Source organism: Schistocerca americana, chromosome 5 (genome assembly GCF_021461395.2).
Source record: "Schistocerca americana isolate TAMUIC-IGC-003095 chromosome 5, iqSchAmer2.1, whole genome shotgun sequence".
In the NCBI taxonomy this organism is placed as follows: domain Eukaryota; kingdom Metazoa; phylum Arthropoda; class Insecta; order Orthoptera; family Acrididae; genus Schistocerca; species Schistocerca americana.
Genome location: NC_060123.1, coordinates 226,835,123 through 226,850,131, shown reverse-complemented (window position 1 = coordinate 226,850,131; position 15,009 = coordinate 226,835,123). Strand labels below are relative to the sequence as shown.

The 15,009-nt window shown below is 44.8% G+C and overlaps 1 protein-coding gene across 1 annotated transcript in view; it reads left to right on the top strand.

The window, feature by feature from the left end:
• The window catches only part of LOC124615694, a 429,028-nt gene that overhangs the window by 191,995 nt on the left and 222,024 nt on the right, over nucleotides 1-15,009 (top strand). The window lies entirely within an intron of this gene.

Here is a 15,009-nt window from a genome sequence, read left to right as displayed (position 1 = left end):
TCCTAGCTGGCTAACAGCCTTAGTCTTTATGTCAAGCCGCAATGAAATCATCAAGTGTGTTCTTTTTTTTCCGTACGAGGGCGCTAACAAAAAAATAGTTCCAGGTAAAGGCGAAATTGTATAGCTATTGAACAGTATAGGAATATGCAGCGTGTTAAAATTTGAAGTGTTTTAGGCAGAAAATTCCTGAAGCCGTTCGCAAAATGGCTGTAAATAAACGACCGCAATTAGGGAAGACAGTTCCGTAAGAAAAAATCTTACATGCATACAATGCAGGAGAAAGCCATTGTGAAGAAAAAAAGTATAACATTGTGACCATCTGTGAGCCATGGGCGCTTAAGGTAGAGCGGAGGCAAACCAGAAAAGGTTTAGAGTTTTTAACGTCGAGGCGACGACAAAATCATTGGAGACAGTCACAAAATTAGAAAACAGCACAGCCTAACCTTGCCCACTATAGGTTAGAATTCCAGGCTTGAAAGACACATCACCATGTAATCTCCACGTCTCAAAAGCATTCGAACATGTTAAAAAACAATGTCCTTATTAAAAATTTAAAAGTTGCTACCTCACTGTCATCTATAAACTTAAAAACATAATAATGGAGCAAATCACATGCCCTTTCACGTTTTATCACCTGTCGAAAGCTTCAGTTCAATATGCTGATGCGGCTATGAAGCTATTAGTGTACCCACATAATACAGGGTGGCCCAAAAAAACACCGACAAAGCTTAGGAACAAGTTCCTCACACAAAAACAAAAAAGGCATCTTAAGTGCATACCTTAAGAGATAGGAGCACTTGTTCATCTTTGGTTCTATGAGTTGAATCTTTTCTACTGCAAGCTCTTTGCTTTTCTTATTTTGGGGGGAGGTAGTATCGACCAAAACAAGAAAAAATGTTCAGTAAACACGGGCTCTGAAACTCATATGTTAAGAACTATGAGCGCTTGTCCAGCAGAAAAGATGTAGAGATGTGTTTCATGCTAGCAAAGCTGGAGTGGTCCTACCTCTTAAGGTATTAGACATTTTTTTCTTATTTATGTGTTAGGAACCTGTACATAAATTTTGTCTCCTTTTTCTTTGTACGCCCTGTACACCTCACCCCGTACAGAAACTACTGTGTATCTAAGTAGGCCGGATATTAAACGTCTTAGTGCTGAAATACAAGTATTTCCATGTATTAGACATTCAAATAAATGCGTCGTTTTTGCGTGGAACACTTGCCAGGTTTTCACCTGAAACGACAAACTATCAGCCGATCCAGGGGAAATTCTACCAAATAATAACTTTCCTGATCGTTACGGACGTCGTCTACGTTCTGAACTGTCATTTGACACATGTCGTCTTGCTCCAGCGAGAGGACCCTCACATGTGTGGTGGTTGTGTGCGTCACAGTTTCTTTGAATATGTTTTATGTTCAGACAAGAGGCAGCGGCTAATCTGCGTGCAGATGTGTTCTCTATTCTAGCTAAAAAGGAGAAGAATGTGGCACAAATTTTAAGTTCCTATGAAATGTCCGGCTTAATCTCCTAAATATTACGGAGATGTAACTAATTTGCTTTTAGGAGAGCTGGCTCATGTAAGTGATGAGAGAGGCACACTTCCCTGTGTCGTTACTACAGCTTCCTTTTTATGCTATCAGTTTTTTTAAAGGTTTACAATATTTAACTTAAAGTACTGTACCTTCAAAGTTGCATGAATATACCAGTGGACTGTGTAAGACAGTGAAATTGAGTGCAATTTTTAACCAACTTTTTATTTCTTCACCTCCTTTTAATACTTTAATCACATTCGTCTCTATTTTGATAAGGGTGTTGTTAACTCCGTAGTTGAAAACACACACACACACACACACACACACACACACACACACACACACACACACACACACACTTCACACATGCTGACCTGGTATCGGCACTGATTGGTTTGTAGATTTAGTGCGTGAATGAAATAGCCTACTGAATTACGCTCGGACCTTGGGGCTCCCAGTGCCTCTCATTAGTATTTAGACTCCTTATATGGGAGACCCACAACTTTGTGTTGAGCAGGAAGAAATATTGCTGACCATATTATTGGATGTAAACTACGGCACTCCCTTAAGACATTCATACAGATACATAAACTTACCGGATAATTGATAGCATGCACGGACTATATTCCGCATAGTGGGGTTTTAAGCCCCCTGGTAGTCGCCATTTATGAAGTGAACAAGCTAGACAGATGGGTCATAGCCCCAGCGGAGGCAATTAAATACATCCGAAGTGGAACACTTCATGTCAGAGCTGGAGTTTCTCTTGGTGCCGTACTACCTGCGGTACCCAGTCACGTGACGCAACGCCACAAAGTTTATGACGCTGTGATTGGAAATAAGCCTCGCCGAGGTAAGACACTTCATCAGAGTGTTTGATGAAGTGCTGTGAAAACGGGTATATCGAAATTAATTTACAGTAAATATTGCCAAAATATTTGCACTGTCGAATCTTTACGAAATCCTGTAATTTATTTAGATATAGATACGGCTTTTTCCTCCGCTCTAAGAAGTGATCGTGCGAAGTGGCGCAGCGTTCAATGCAGTAGATTTGAGCTGCAAAGAAACTGGTTTCGAATCAATGTCTGGCCATCCGGATTTATGATTTCCAGCGTTTTCTTATTCACGACACTCAAAATAGAAATTGAATCTCAGGCAAGCCTAATATATTCATTTGCAACGTGTCCAGACCACCGACTTAAAATAAGCACTCTGGAGTAGCGTCAATACGCAGTGAGCATTCCCTTGCTCGGGTGCAAACTTGAATCCGTCGTTGCATACCGTCGATGAGACCCCATTGTCCTACTCTTCAATGGCGATTCTGCGTAAATCGTGCAGGGTTCGTGGTCGTTCTTGACGTCCATTAACGGCTCGTTTCAGTCGATCCCAGACATGTTCTAACATTCCGGGTGTGCAGCCGGATCCCGTCGACATTGTGCCACGATATTTCGGCCCAATGACGTCCGTCCATCTTCAGGTGAGTAGACAACTACTGAAGAGCCCAGGTGCATTCACAGTATTTATGCCGAATCTTGCGCATACGAAATATGCCAGGTGACGTCAAGCGCGGAACTGCCGAATTGTGTGTGCTGCCCTCGGTGGTGGAAGTATCGAATGACCTCGTCGATTCCGTTGTGACTGGATAATTTTAGTCATCGGATTCCAGTTTTTACCTAGTTGAAAGCCGTTGTCACGATTTATAAGATTACCGGCACGACGCATTTGCCCCGATTCTTGACTACTTAACCACAAAAACTGGAAACTGGAGCTACGATATTTTTCCATGGTGTTCCACTGAGTGTCCCATGGAAATAGTGTTTTGCCACTGCTGATTTTAACGATTGCCGATGACGGTTGTATTTGCCACGGATTATCGTGGCAGAATGTCGACGGGATCCGGCTACAGACAGAAAATTACTAGAAAAAGAAAGACTAGAAAAAGAAATACGCCAGGAAAATTTCAGAAATTAAAATCCAGTGGGTTATTAGGTCGAGTCATATTTCCTCTAAAATAATCGACGTTTCGACCACACTGCTGGTATCTTCCTTAGACTCTTCCGGTGTCCACTACTGCTAGAACACTGTCAGAGACCAGTGTCGCGTTCTCTTATAAAGGAGAGTTTTCCCGCATTCGTACTGGGGAAGTGGTAGTATTTATTAAAATGCCTACGGCTACCGTTGGTGGGCCATCGTCATAGGCTAATAGTCCCGCACTGATGCAGAAGAAGGGGCGCTGTTGGCTAAACTCCGGTCCGAGAAGCGGTTGAAATTTCCAAGAATGCATCTAATTTTAATAGAGAGGACGGCTATAGGCTTCTGGCATCATGGCTCCCAGCCATCAAGGAAGTGAATATAAGGCCGCGGTGTGCGAGCAACATAAACAACGCGCTGCCAGTCACCTCGGCGGAAAATAATACTTTGGGTAAACATTCCCCCCTTCTTGCTCTATCCGTTTCGCATCTTGCCACTGACGACGGCCAACCAATAGCAAGCAGTAGGAGGAATTTCAACCAATAACCCTTCTCCAGCGTAAGTGTGGAATAGTGCCTTTCTAGCCAAGGACGACAGGCCACCAATAGTATCCACAAGAGTTTAGCCAACAGCGCCCCTTCTTCTGCATCAGTGCGGGAATATTAGCCTATGACGATGGCCCACCAATGGTAGCCGTAGGAATTTTAACCAATACTACCACTTCACCATTACGAATGCGGGGAAACTCTCCTTTATAAGAGAACGCGACACTGGTCTCTGACAGTATTCTAGCAGTAGTGGACACGGGAAGAGTCTGAGGAAGATCCTAGTGCGTCGAGTCCGCGTGATTTCTCGCTTATCTTTAACGATGTCTTCCATGATGTTCTATATGTCAAGTTGCTCTCCATGGCCATCGGGAATGGAGAGTCGAATTGAGAAATCGTCTCGTAACAGTCTGATGCGATACATGACATCCTGTAGCTTCTCTGAACGCCGAATTCAGTTCTGAAGCACTCAGCCCACGGTTCCTTTGCCTCAAAGGTCGTAGATATAATCCAGTACACCTGCACGGCGTTGAAGGACTGTGCCGTGTAGTCCTCAACACTACCTGTTAATTGGAATCCATTCCATGCCCGCATCACGTCTATTCGATCCCAGTGCACATATCGAGCTCGGTTGACAAGCGTTCTGTGTGTAACATGATGATGCGGAACCGATCGCTGATAACTATTTTCACTCTACTATTCCATGCGCCCCCAAGTGTGCTTCTCTTTCAACTGAAATGCTGCAGTCACGATAGTAACACACCTGTACGAAATATCGGGGTGATGCAACACTTCTGTTGATGCATGTATTTCCTCATTCAGCTCGGGATGACCATAGCTCTCACTCCTCGCCGCAGCTCAGGTGATGGATACGCTCCTGCATGTAGACGTACCAGGTGGTTATTAAAGTGCATCTACTCACGGAGGTCAAGTGTGGACCGTAATTATCGTGTGGCAGCGAAACTTAGTACATATGCTAATGCGTTAACGATTTAAGCTGGAGAACAAGTTACACTACAGGCCATTAAAATTGCTACACCAAGAAGGAATGCAGATGATAAACGGGTATTCAATGGACTAATGTATTACACTTGAAATGACATGTGATTACATTTCCACGCAATTTGGGTGCATAGATCCTGAAAAATCAGTACCCAGAACAATCAGCTCTGGCCGTAATAACTGCCTTGATACGCCTGGGCATTGAGTCAAACAGAGCTTGGATGGCGTTTACAGGTGCAGCTGCCCATACAGCTTCAACAGGATACCACAGTTCATGAAGAGTAGTGACTGGCGTACTGTGATAAGCCAGTTGCTCGGACACCATTGACCAGACGTTTTCAATTGGTGAGAGGTCTGGAGAATGTGCTGGCCAGGGCAGCAGTCGAACATTTTCTGTATCCAGAAAGACCGGTACAGGACCTGCAACATGCGGTCGTGCATTATAGTGCTGAAATGTAGGGTTTCGCAGGGATCGAATGAAGGGTAGAGCCACGGGTCGTAACACATTCTAAATGTAACGTCCACTGTTCAAAGTGCCGTCAATGCGAACAAGAGGTGACAGAGACGTGTAACCAATGGCACCCCATACCATCACGCCGGGTGATGCGCCAGTATGGCGATGACAAATACACGCTTCCAATCTGCGTTCACCGCGATGTCGCCAAACACGGATGCGACCGTCATGATGCTGTAAACAGAACCGGGATTCATCCGAAAAAATGACGTTTTGCCATTCGTGCGTCCTGGTTCGTCGTTGAGTACACCATGGCAGGCGCTCCTGTCTGTGATGTCGCGTCAAGAGTAATCGCAGCCATGGTCTCTGAGCTGATAGTCCATGCTGCTGCAAACGTCGTCGAACTGTTGGTGCTGATGGTTGTTGTTTTGCAAACGTCCCCATCAGTTGACTCAGGGATCGAGTCGTGGCTGCACGATCCGTTAAAGCCATGCGGATAAGATGCCTGTTATCTCGACTGCTAGTGGTAAGACGCCGTTGGGATCCAGCACGGCGTTCCGTATTACCCTCCTGAAGCCACCGATTCAATATTCTGCTAACAGTCATTGGATCTCGACCAGCGCGAGCAGGAATGTTGCGATACGATAAATCGCAATCGCGATAGGGTACAATCCGACCTTTATCAAAGTTGGAAACGCGATGGTACGCATTTCTCCTCCTTACATGAGGCGTCACAACAACGTTTCACCAGGCAACGCCGGTCAACTGCTGTTTGTGAATGAGAAATCGGTTGGAATCTTTCCTCATGTCAGCACGTTGTAGGTGTCGCCACCGGCGCCAAAATTGCTGAAGTCATCTGTCCTTAGGCTTACACACTACTGAATCTAACTTAACTAACTTACGCTAAGGACAACATACACACCCACGCCCGAGGGAGGACTCGAACCTCCGACGGGGGCAGCCGCGCGAACCGTGGCAAGGCGCCCAAGACCGTGCGGCTATCCCGCGCGGCTAATAGCGTTTGCATTCAGTGCTTATTTATATATGTGTGTATTAAAATATTCACATGCAGTTCGTTCAGGAACCCGTTGCTCAGACTCTACCGGAGCTGTTCCGAGCAGCTGTTGATCGCGTCGTTGTACGGATGTAGCCACACGTCAGATTCTCCGGTTCTCATACTAAACAAATTGTTTGAAGTGGAGATTAATAATAAAATCGTTATTATGCCTTTCTCGCTTGTGTGACCTCCTCTGACCACGTCCCGTTCCTAATGCATTTCATACGGAAACATTTCAACACGTCATTTATGCATTCACAACGCCAGATTTGCACCTAGTGGCGAAAATTCGAACAATTTATTTTTTCAGCGTAAATCGATTCCACATTAACGCATTCTACTAAGTCCCGTTGCCATAATATAATTACATTCCAACCTGGATCTCTGTGAGTAGTTACACTTTAATTATAACAGCCCTGTGTCTGAATGTCCCGTTGCATTGGAAGTGTTGTCGCGGCGGGCAGCAGACACTGCGGAGCGCCCTCGCGGAGGAAGCCGCCCCCCTGCGAGCGCTTTCTTGTAGCAGCGGTGGACGCCTTGGCCCGCATAGTGGGACATCCTTGGCGGCGGCGGAGGTGTCGGTCCGTAACTCCACGCCGTCTGCAGCGCTCAAGGATGCCCGCAGCTGTCCCAGTTCGGCAGGTGTGGGACCTCCGTGCCTGCCACTGCATACCAGAGGCCGACTGCAGCAGAGCCGTGGCCCTCGACTGCAGCGTCTCGTAACAACTGTGGGTCCTGCTCACGTTCGTTTCGCAAACTGAGCGCCATTCCGTGCACGACACAGGACTTCGCAGACTTAAGTGCCGAACGTTGGCCGTCGAAACCTGGGAGTCAGTGACACGTGACCACAAAGACATTATACCCAGAAATTTATTTCTTTTAAAAATTTCACACGATTAGCTTATGGAATACAATGATGATAATATTCTGCGCAGGGTCGGCAAGATTTATTTTGCGTATCTGCTTTGTTAGTTCGAACAAGAGAACGAGTCCAAAACCACCTTTCCTGGGTAAATAAAAGAAACTTATTCCTGTTCTCATTTTTAATTTTCTCTTAACGAAACATATATATGATATTCTTTACATTAACCTCCTATCTCAGTACCATAGAAAGATAAATTGGATTGCATCGAAGGATGCATCACAATATTAAAAACAGAGATTTTGTTCCCTTCTTCAAACTGTCTACGAATGAGGCATTACGCATGTTATTACAACATCAAAAACAGTTACACACTTAAGCGCCAAAGAAACTGGTACAAGCATGCGTATTCGAATACAGAGATATGTAAACAGGCAGAATACGGCGCCTCGGTCGGCAACGCGTAAATAAGACTAGTCTCTGGCGCAGTTGTTAGATCGGTTACTGCTGCTACAATAACAGGTTACCAAAATTTAAGTGAGTCTGAACGAGTTATAGTCGGCGCACGAGCAGAGGGATGCAGCATCTCCGAGTTGGCGATAAAGTGGGGATTGTCGTGTACGACCATTTAACGAGTGTACCGTGAATATCAGTAATGCTGTAAAACATCATATCTCCGACATCACTGCGGCCGGGAAAAGATCCTACAAGAAAGGGGCCAACGACGAATTGCAATTCTTCGGCAAATTTCTACAGATTTCAGTGCTGGGCGATCAAAAAGTGTCAGCGTGCGAACCATTCAACGAAACATCATCGATACGGGCTTTCGGAACCGAAAGCCCACTCGTGTACCCTTGAAGACTGCACGACACAAAGCTTTACGCCTCGCCTGGACCGCGCGGCCGCAGGTCTCTTGTCACGGTCCCCCCCCCCGTCGGAGGTTAGAGTCCTCCCTCGGGCAGGGGTGTGTCTGTTGTCCTTAGCATAGGTTAGTTTATGTTAGATTAAGTAATGCGGCTGGCCGGTGTGGCCGAGCGGTTCTAGGCGCTCCAGTCTGGAACCGCGCTGTTGCTTCGGTCGCACGTTCGAATCCTGTCTCGGACATGGATGTGTGTGATGTCCTTAGGTTAGTTAGGTTTAAGTAGTTCCAAGTTCTAAGGGACTAATGACCTAAGATGTTAAGTCCCATAGTGCTCAGAGCCGTAAGTTTAGGGACCGACGACCTTAGCAGTTTCGTCACATACGACGTTACCACAAATTTCCAAGTTTTTGCCTCGGCTAGGCCCGTCAGCACCGACATTGGATTGTTGATGACTGGAAACGTGTCGCCTGTCGGAAGAGTCTGGTTTCAAACTGTATCGAGCGGACGAAGGTGTAGGGGTATGGAGACAACCTCATGAAGCCATGGACCCTGCATGTCAGCAGGGGGCTGTTCAAGCTGGTGGAGGCTCTGTAATGGTGTGGGGCGTGTGCAGTTGGAGTGACACAGGACCACTGATACGTCTAGACACGACTGTGACAGGTGACACGTTCGTAAGCATCCTGTCTGATAACCTGCTTCCGTTCATGTCCATTGTGAATTCCGACGGACTTGGACAGTTCCAGCAGGGCATTGCGATACATCACACGTCCAGAATTGCTACAGAGGGGCTGCAGGAACACTCTTCTGAGATTAAACACTTCCGCTGCCCACCGAACTCCCATACATAAACATTATTGAGCCTATCTGTGATGCCTTGTAATGTGCTGTTCAGAAGAGATATACACCCGCTCGTACTGTTACGGATTTATGAACAGCGCTTAGGATTCACGGCGTTAATTCCCTCCAGCAATACTTCAGACATCAGTCGAGTCCATGCCACGTCGTGTTGAGGCACTTCTGCTTGCTCGTGGGGGTGCTACACGATGTTACGCTGGTGTACAATTTTGTTTGGATCTTCAGTGTAGAAGCAGTAGTGAAACACAGCCGTGACTGGCGCTGGGATTGATCTAGAAGTTAGTTGCACATCGCAAACGCTTTGATTATCTTTCCTGGTTTTCACACAATACACAATTCACTTCCATACAGTACTGTGCCCAGTATGTACACTCTCAGAAATTTCATCCTCAAATTAATGCCGATGTGTAGTACCGGTGGATTTCTTATGGTAAGGAATATCATCTTTTGTCTGTGCTACTTTCCGTTATATGTCGTCTTTGCTTCGTCAGTCATGTTTTTGCTTCCAGGAGAGCAGAATTCCTGCACTTCGTCTTCTTCGTGGTCCCCAATTTTAATATTTATAACTCGTTTCTGCTACTCAGCATTACTTAAATCTTCTTCAGCTTGGTCTCAAATCCATAGTGTGTGGTCTTTGAACTGTTCATTTCATTCAACAGGTCCTGTGTGTGTGAATTCCTAAGGGACCAAATTGCTGAGGTCATCGGTCCCTAGATTTACACAGTATTTAAACTAACTTACGCTAAGAACACCACGCACACCCAGGTCCGAGGGAGGACTCGAATCTCCGACTGGAGAGGCCGCGCAATCCGTTACATGGCACCTCTAACCGCACGGCCACAGGTCCTGCAGTTGTTCCTCATTTTCACTAAAGTAGCTTTGTCATTGGCGAATTTTATAATCGATATCCTTCAGCTTGAATTTTAACCCTACTCCTGAACCTTTCTTTTATTTCCGTCATTGCTTCTTCGATGTATAAATTGAACAGTTCTTGCGAAAGATAAGAACCCTGTCTTATACACTTCGTAATCCATGCACGTTGTTCTTTATTTATTCTTAGGGTTACCTCTTGGTTCTTGCAATCTTTGTGTATTACCCTCCTTCTCTATAGCTTACACTTCTTTTTCTGAGAATTTCTGGCATGTTCAACCTTTTCATATTTTCGAACTTTTTTTTCCAGTCCGATAAATCCTCTGACCATGCCTTCATTTTTCTTTAAGTGTTGTTTCCACTGTGAAGGGCAATGTAAGAACTGTCTTTATGGTGCCCTTATCTTTCCTAAGGATAAATATATTGTCGTACGAATTTGTTTCTTGTTTTTTTTTTTATCGGTCCGGCCTTGAGCAAACAGTTTTTTTTAAATTTTCTATCCATACGTGATTCGCTAACGTTTGTCAGTGTGTCTTTTTATTTGCTTCCTATTAAATAACATGAAAAATTGCCTTTTACTATCTGTACATATAGAATTTCAGTTTTTTGTGAAATATTCACAAAACTGAAAATAACTTTTTGTATTTTGTAATATTAGAAGCCAAGGTTGCCTGATGCGAAATAGTTTATTTCATGACTAATTTCGACCGTCACTAGATGACATTCTCAGATCGCCCATAAATATAATTACGCATCAGTCTCGTCTACATGCTGGGAACATGCTCCATTTGTAATAATATAGATCCACCGTGTTAACACATGCCTTGCTTTTTGTAGATTACTGTACTCTCTGTTAAAACTGTTTCTCTTTCATAGTGGGTCATCAGCAACCATAGAGAACTCAATATAGATAACATTTTCACATCGAAAATTTAAGACTTACTGTTGATGTTAAACTTATCCTATTCAACGTCAAAATAAGTGAGAGTGAGTGCATGTCCGCGCGCAGTGTGTTTGGACGCAAACTGTGAAAGAGGAACAGCTGTAACGCAAACTACTGTAAGCCACAGAAGTAGCAGCATGTGTTACCAAGGTACATATTAAAGGCAACTACGTTTTCAGTTCTGTAAACACTTTGCAAAACACTGAAATTGAGCGAAATATGTGTAAGCAGGTAAGAAGAAAAGGTGGGACCTATCCGCAAAGAAATTTATTTGTAAGCAAACAAGAACATAAGAGTGAGCTATACTGACTTTACGACGTATCTTAGAAGAAAGATTAAGGGCAGACAAACCTACGTTTCTATCATTTGTAGACTTAGAGAAAGCTTTTGACAATGTTGACTGGAATACTTTCTTTCAAATTCTGAAGGCGGCAGGGGTAAAATACAGGGAGCGAAAGGCTATTTACAATTTGTACAGAAACCAAATGGCAGTTATAAGAGTCGAGGGGCATGAAAGGGAAGCAGCGGTTGGGAAGGGAGTAAGACAGGGTTGTAGCCTCTCCCCGATGTTATTCAATCTGTATATTGAGCAAGCAGTGAAGGAAACAAAAGAAAAACTCGGAGTAGGTATTAAAATCCATGGAGAAGAAATAAAAACTTTGAGGTTCACCGATGACATTGTATTTCTGTCTGAGACAGCAAAGGACTTGCAAGAGCAGTTAAATGGAATGGATAGTGTCGTGAAAGGTGAATATAAGATGAACATCAATAAAAGCAAAACGAGGATAATGGAATGCAGTCTAATAAGTCGGGTGATGCTGAGGGAATTAGATTAGGAAATGATACGCTTGAAGTAGTAAATGAGTTTTGCTATTTGGGGAGCAAAATAACTGATGATGGTCGAAATAGAGAGGACATAAAACGTAGACTGGCAATGGCAAGGAAAGCGTTTCTGAAGAAGAGAAATTTGTTAACATTGAGTATAGATTTAAGTGTCAGCAAGTCGTTTCTGAAAGTATTTGTATGGAGTGTAGCCATGTATGGAAGTGAAACATGGACGATAAATAGTTTAGACAAGAAGAGAATAGAAGCTTTCGAAATGCGGTGCTACAGAAGAATGCTGAAGATTAGGTGGGTAGATCACATAACTAATGAGTAGGTATTGAATAGAATTGGAAAGAAGAGAAATTTGTGGCACATCTTGACTAGAAGAATGGATCGTTTGGTAGGGCATATTCTGAGGCACCAAGGAATCGCCAATTTAGTATTGGAGGGCAGCGTGGAGCGTAAAAATCTTAGAGGGAGACCAAGAGATGAATACACTAAGCAGATTCAGGATGATGTAGGTTGCAGTAGGTACTGGGAGATGAGGAAGTTTGCACAGGATAGGGTAGCATGGAGAGCAGCATCAAACCAGTCTCAGGACTGAAGACCACAACAACAACAACAACAAGAGTGAGCTAAAATCTTGAGGTCATTATCCCCTAATAAAGGTTTGCAGCAGGGAGTAGCAAGTTGTTGATTAGGCACGACAGTGACGCAGGCGAGGAAAACTTAAGTTTCGGAGTACGCTGGAGAAACGGTTGGCCAAGAAGTGAGCTGATCCATTGTGCAACTTGTTTGGGGGAGACTAGTGGTAGGTAGAGTCTCACGCAGCGGTGAGAAAGTGCCCGACCGCCTCGCCGCGCCGTGCGTCTCCAGTGTGATCACAGGCCGGCAGCTCGGGCAGCGCGCAAAACTGGCACTGCGACTTCTGTTGTAGCTGAGCCGCTGTTAGCGTGCGCGCTGCCCAGTTGAAAACTTGCCTTATAGTGTACGAAACAGGATTATTATGTAAATTACCGTTCAAGTTCACGTTTCATCTGAAAGTAGGCTTAACATTTGTGACTAGAAGATGCCCGTCTCAGTCACGCGGATGAGTATTCATTGATTTCCGAAAAACATTTGATTCGTTTCCACACGTACGCTTACTATGGAAACTAAGATCTTAAATGGGTATCAAGCGTAGACCCACAAAGCATGATGCCGTGTTTCTTGGCTTCCAGAACGTGTTACATACGGTTCCGCAGTACCGGCTAATGAGTAAATATGAGCGTACAGAAATTCAGAAAAAAATGGTTCAAATGGCCCTGAGCACTATGGGACTTAACTTCTGCCCCCTAGAACTTAGAACTACTTAAACCTAACGAACCTAAGGACGTAACACACATCCATGCCCGAGGCAGGATTCGAAACTGCGACCGTAGCGGTCCCGCGGTTACAGACTGAAGCGCTTAGAACAGCTCGGCCACTCCGGCCGGCAGAAAATCAGACCAGCTGTGTGAGTGAACTCAAGAGTTTGTAGAACAGAGTATCATTCTTAACAGAGAGACATCTTCAGACTAAAAAAATTTATAACGCCTTTACCTTTCATAATATACAAGATGATCCTTTTCACCGTTTAAAAACCTCCCAAACGTCTCAGCTGACACTGAGACTAGTAATTTAATATAAGACACATGGGGCCGAAAGTGGATGACAAATGTTGAACATGTGACATCAACAGACGATCTACCACACCGCTCGTACAGCTGAAGGAAGAAACGAATACAAAGAAACACGAAACTTCCTGCCAGATTACAATTGTGTGCCGGACCGAGACTCGAACTCGGGACCTTTGCCGAACACAAAGGTAGAACACTTGCCCGCGAAAGGCAAAGGTCCCGAATTCTGCCGGCTGGAGTGGCCGTTCGGTTCTAGGCGCTGCAGTCTGGAGCCGAGTGACTGCTACGGTCGCAGGTTCGAATCCTACCTCGGGCATGGATGTGTGTGATGTTCTTAGGTTAGTTAGGTTTAATTAGTTCTAAGTTCTAGGCGACTGATGACTTCAGAAGTTAAGTCGCATAGTGGTCAGAGCCGTTTTCCCGAGTTCGAGTCTCGGTCCGCCACACAGTTTTAATCTGCTAGGACTGACTGAAAATTTCTTTCTACAAAGAAACACTTACAGAACTCGCCACGTGCAGTGGCGATACTCAAAGATTGCCGCAGCCTACCAATTTTTATGAAGGAGCACCTGTCGGCGGCAGGCTGAAGGAGGCGAGAAGAGAAGGGTTCGAATTCTGAGGCCTGGCCACGATGTCGTTGTCTCTCTCTCTCTCCACCCACCCCTCCACCCCCCACCCCCCCACCCCCCGCGCCTTTTCCCATAGCTTTCAGCCGAAGAGAAACGGCTTTCTGCGTCTCATTCAATTGTTCCTGTTGAGTTTGAGTTTCATCTTCATCCAGTAAGATCTGCAATTCGTTGTCTTCTAACTGTTTCCCGCGCTCATCGTTTCTCACGTCAAAACCGCCACTTTTGAATTTTTTGAACCACTCGAAACGCTTTGTTTTCCCAAGAGCATTTTCGCCGAAAGCTTCGACAAGCTTTCGATGGGATTCTGCAACAGTTTTCTTCAAATGATAACAGAAAACCAATGCTGTCCGCAAATCGTAGTTCGTAGGCACAAAACTTTACATGTTTACTGGTTTGAAACAGATACCTATCAATGGAACTTGGGTTACTGTGTGTTGACATTCGTTGTCAGCCGTTACAGGAAGCCGATGGCTCTGCAGACGCGGACTCACGGGTCCTACACTGACAGCTAGCACCATCTATAGAGAAATTCCTGTTTCATACTTCTACACCCGGTAAATATTGTTTGTCACTCGGATATCGGTACCATACAGGATTGATAGGGAAATGGATGAGATCAAGAAAGGAGCAATGCGCTTCATTATGGGTTCATTTAGTAAGCTCGTAAGCATCGTGGAGGTGCTAAACAGTTAGTGCCACACCCGTAATATTACAGTGTCTTCAATTTGGAAAGAATGGCACGCCCGTAGTATTGAGAGCATGGCACTTAGTGTTAACTAACACATCGGAATATTGATAGCAGACTTGTGCCTGGGACGAATTTTCGCCTACTGAAGTCGCACCTTTTAATTCACACTCCACAGACTAATAACGCAGCGAACTCGTAAGAACTAATTCACCCAGGTTTTCCGCTGGCGAGGAGGGGGCATCTGTGTATGTGTGTTTGT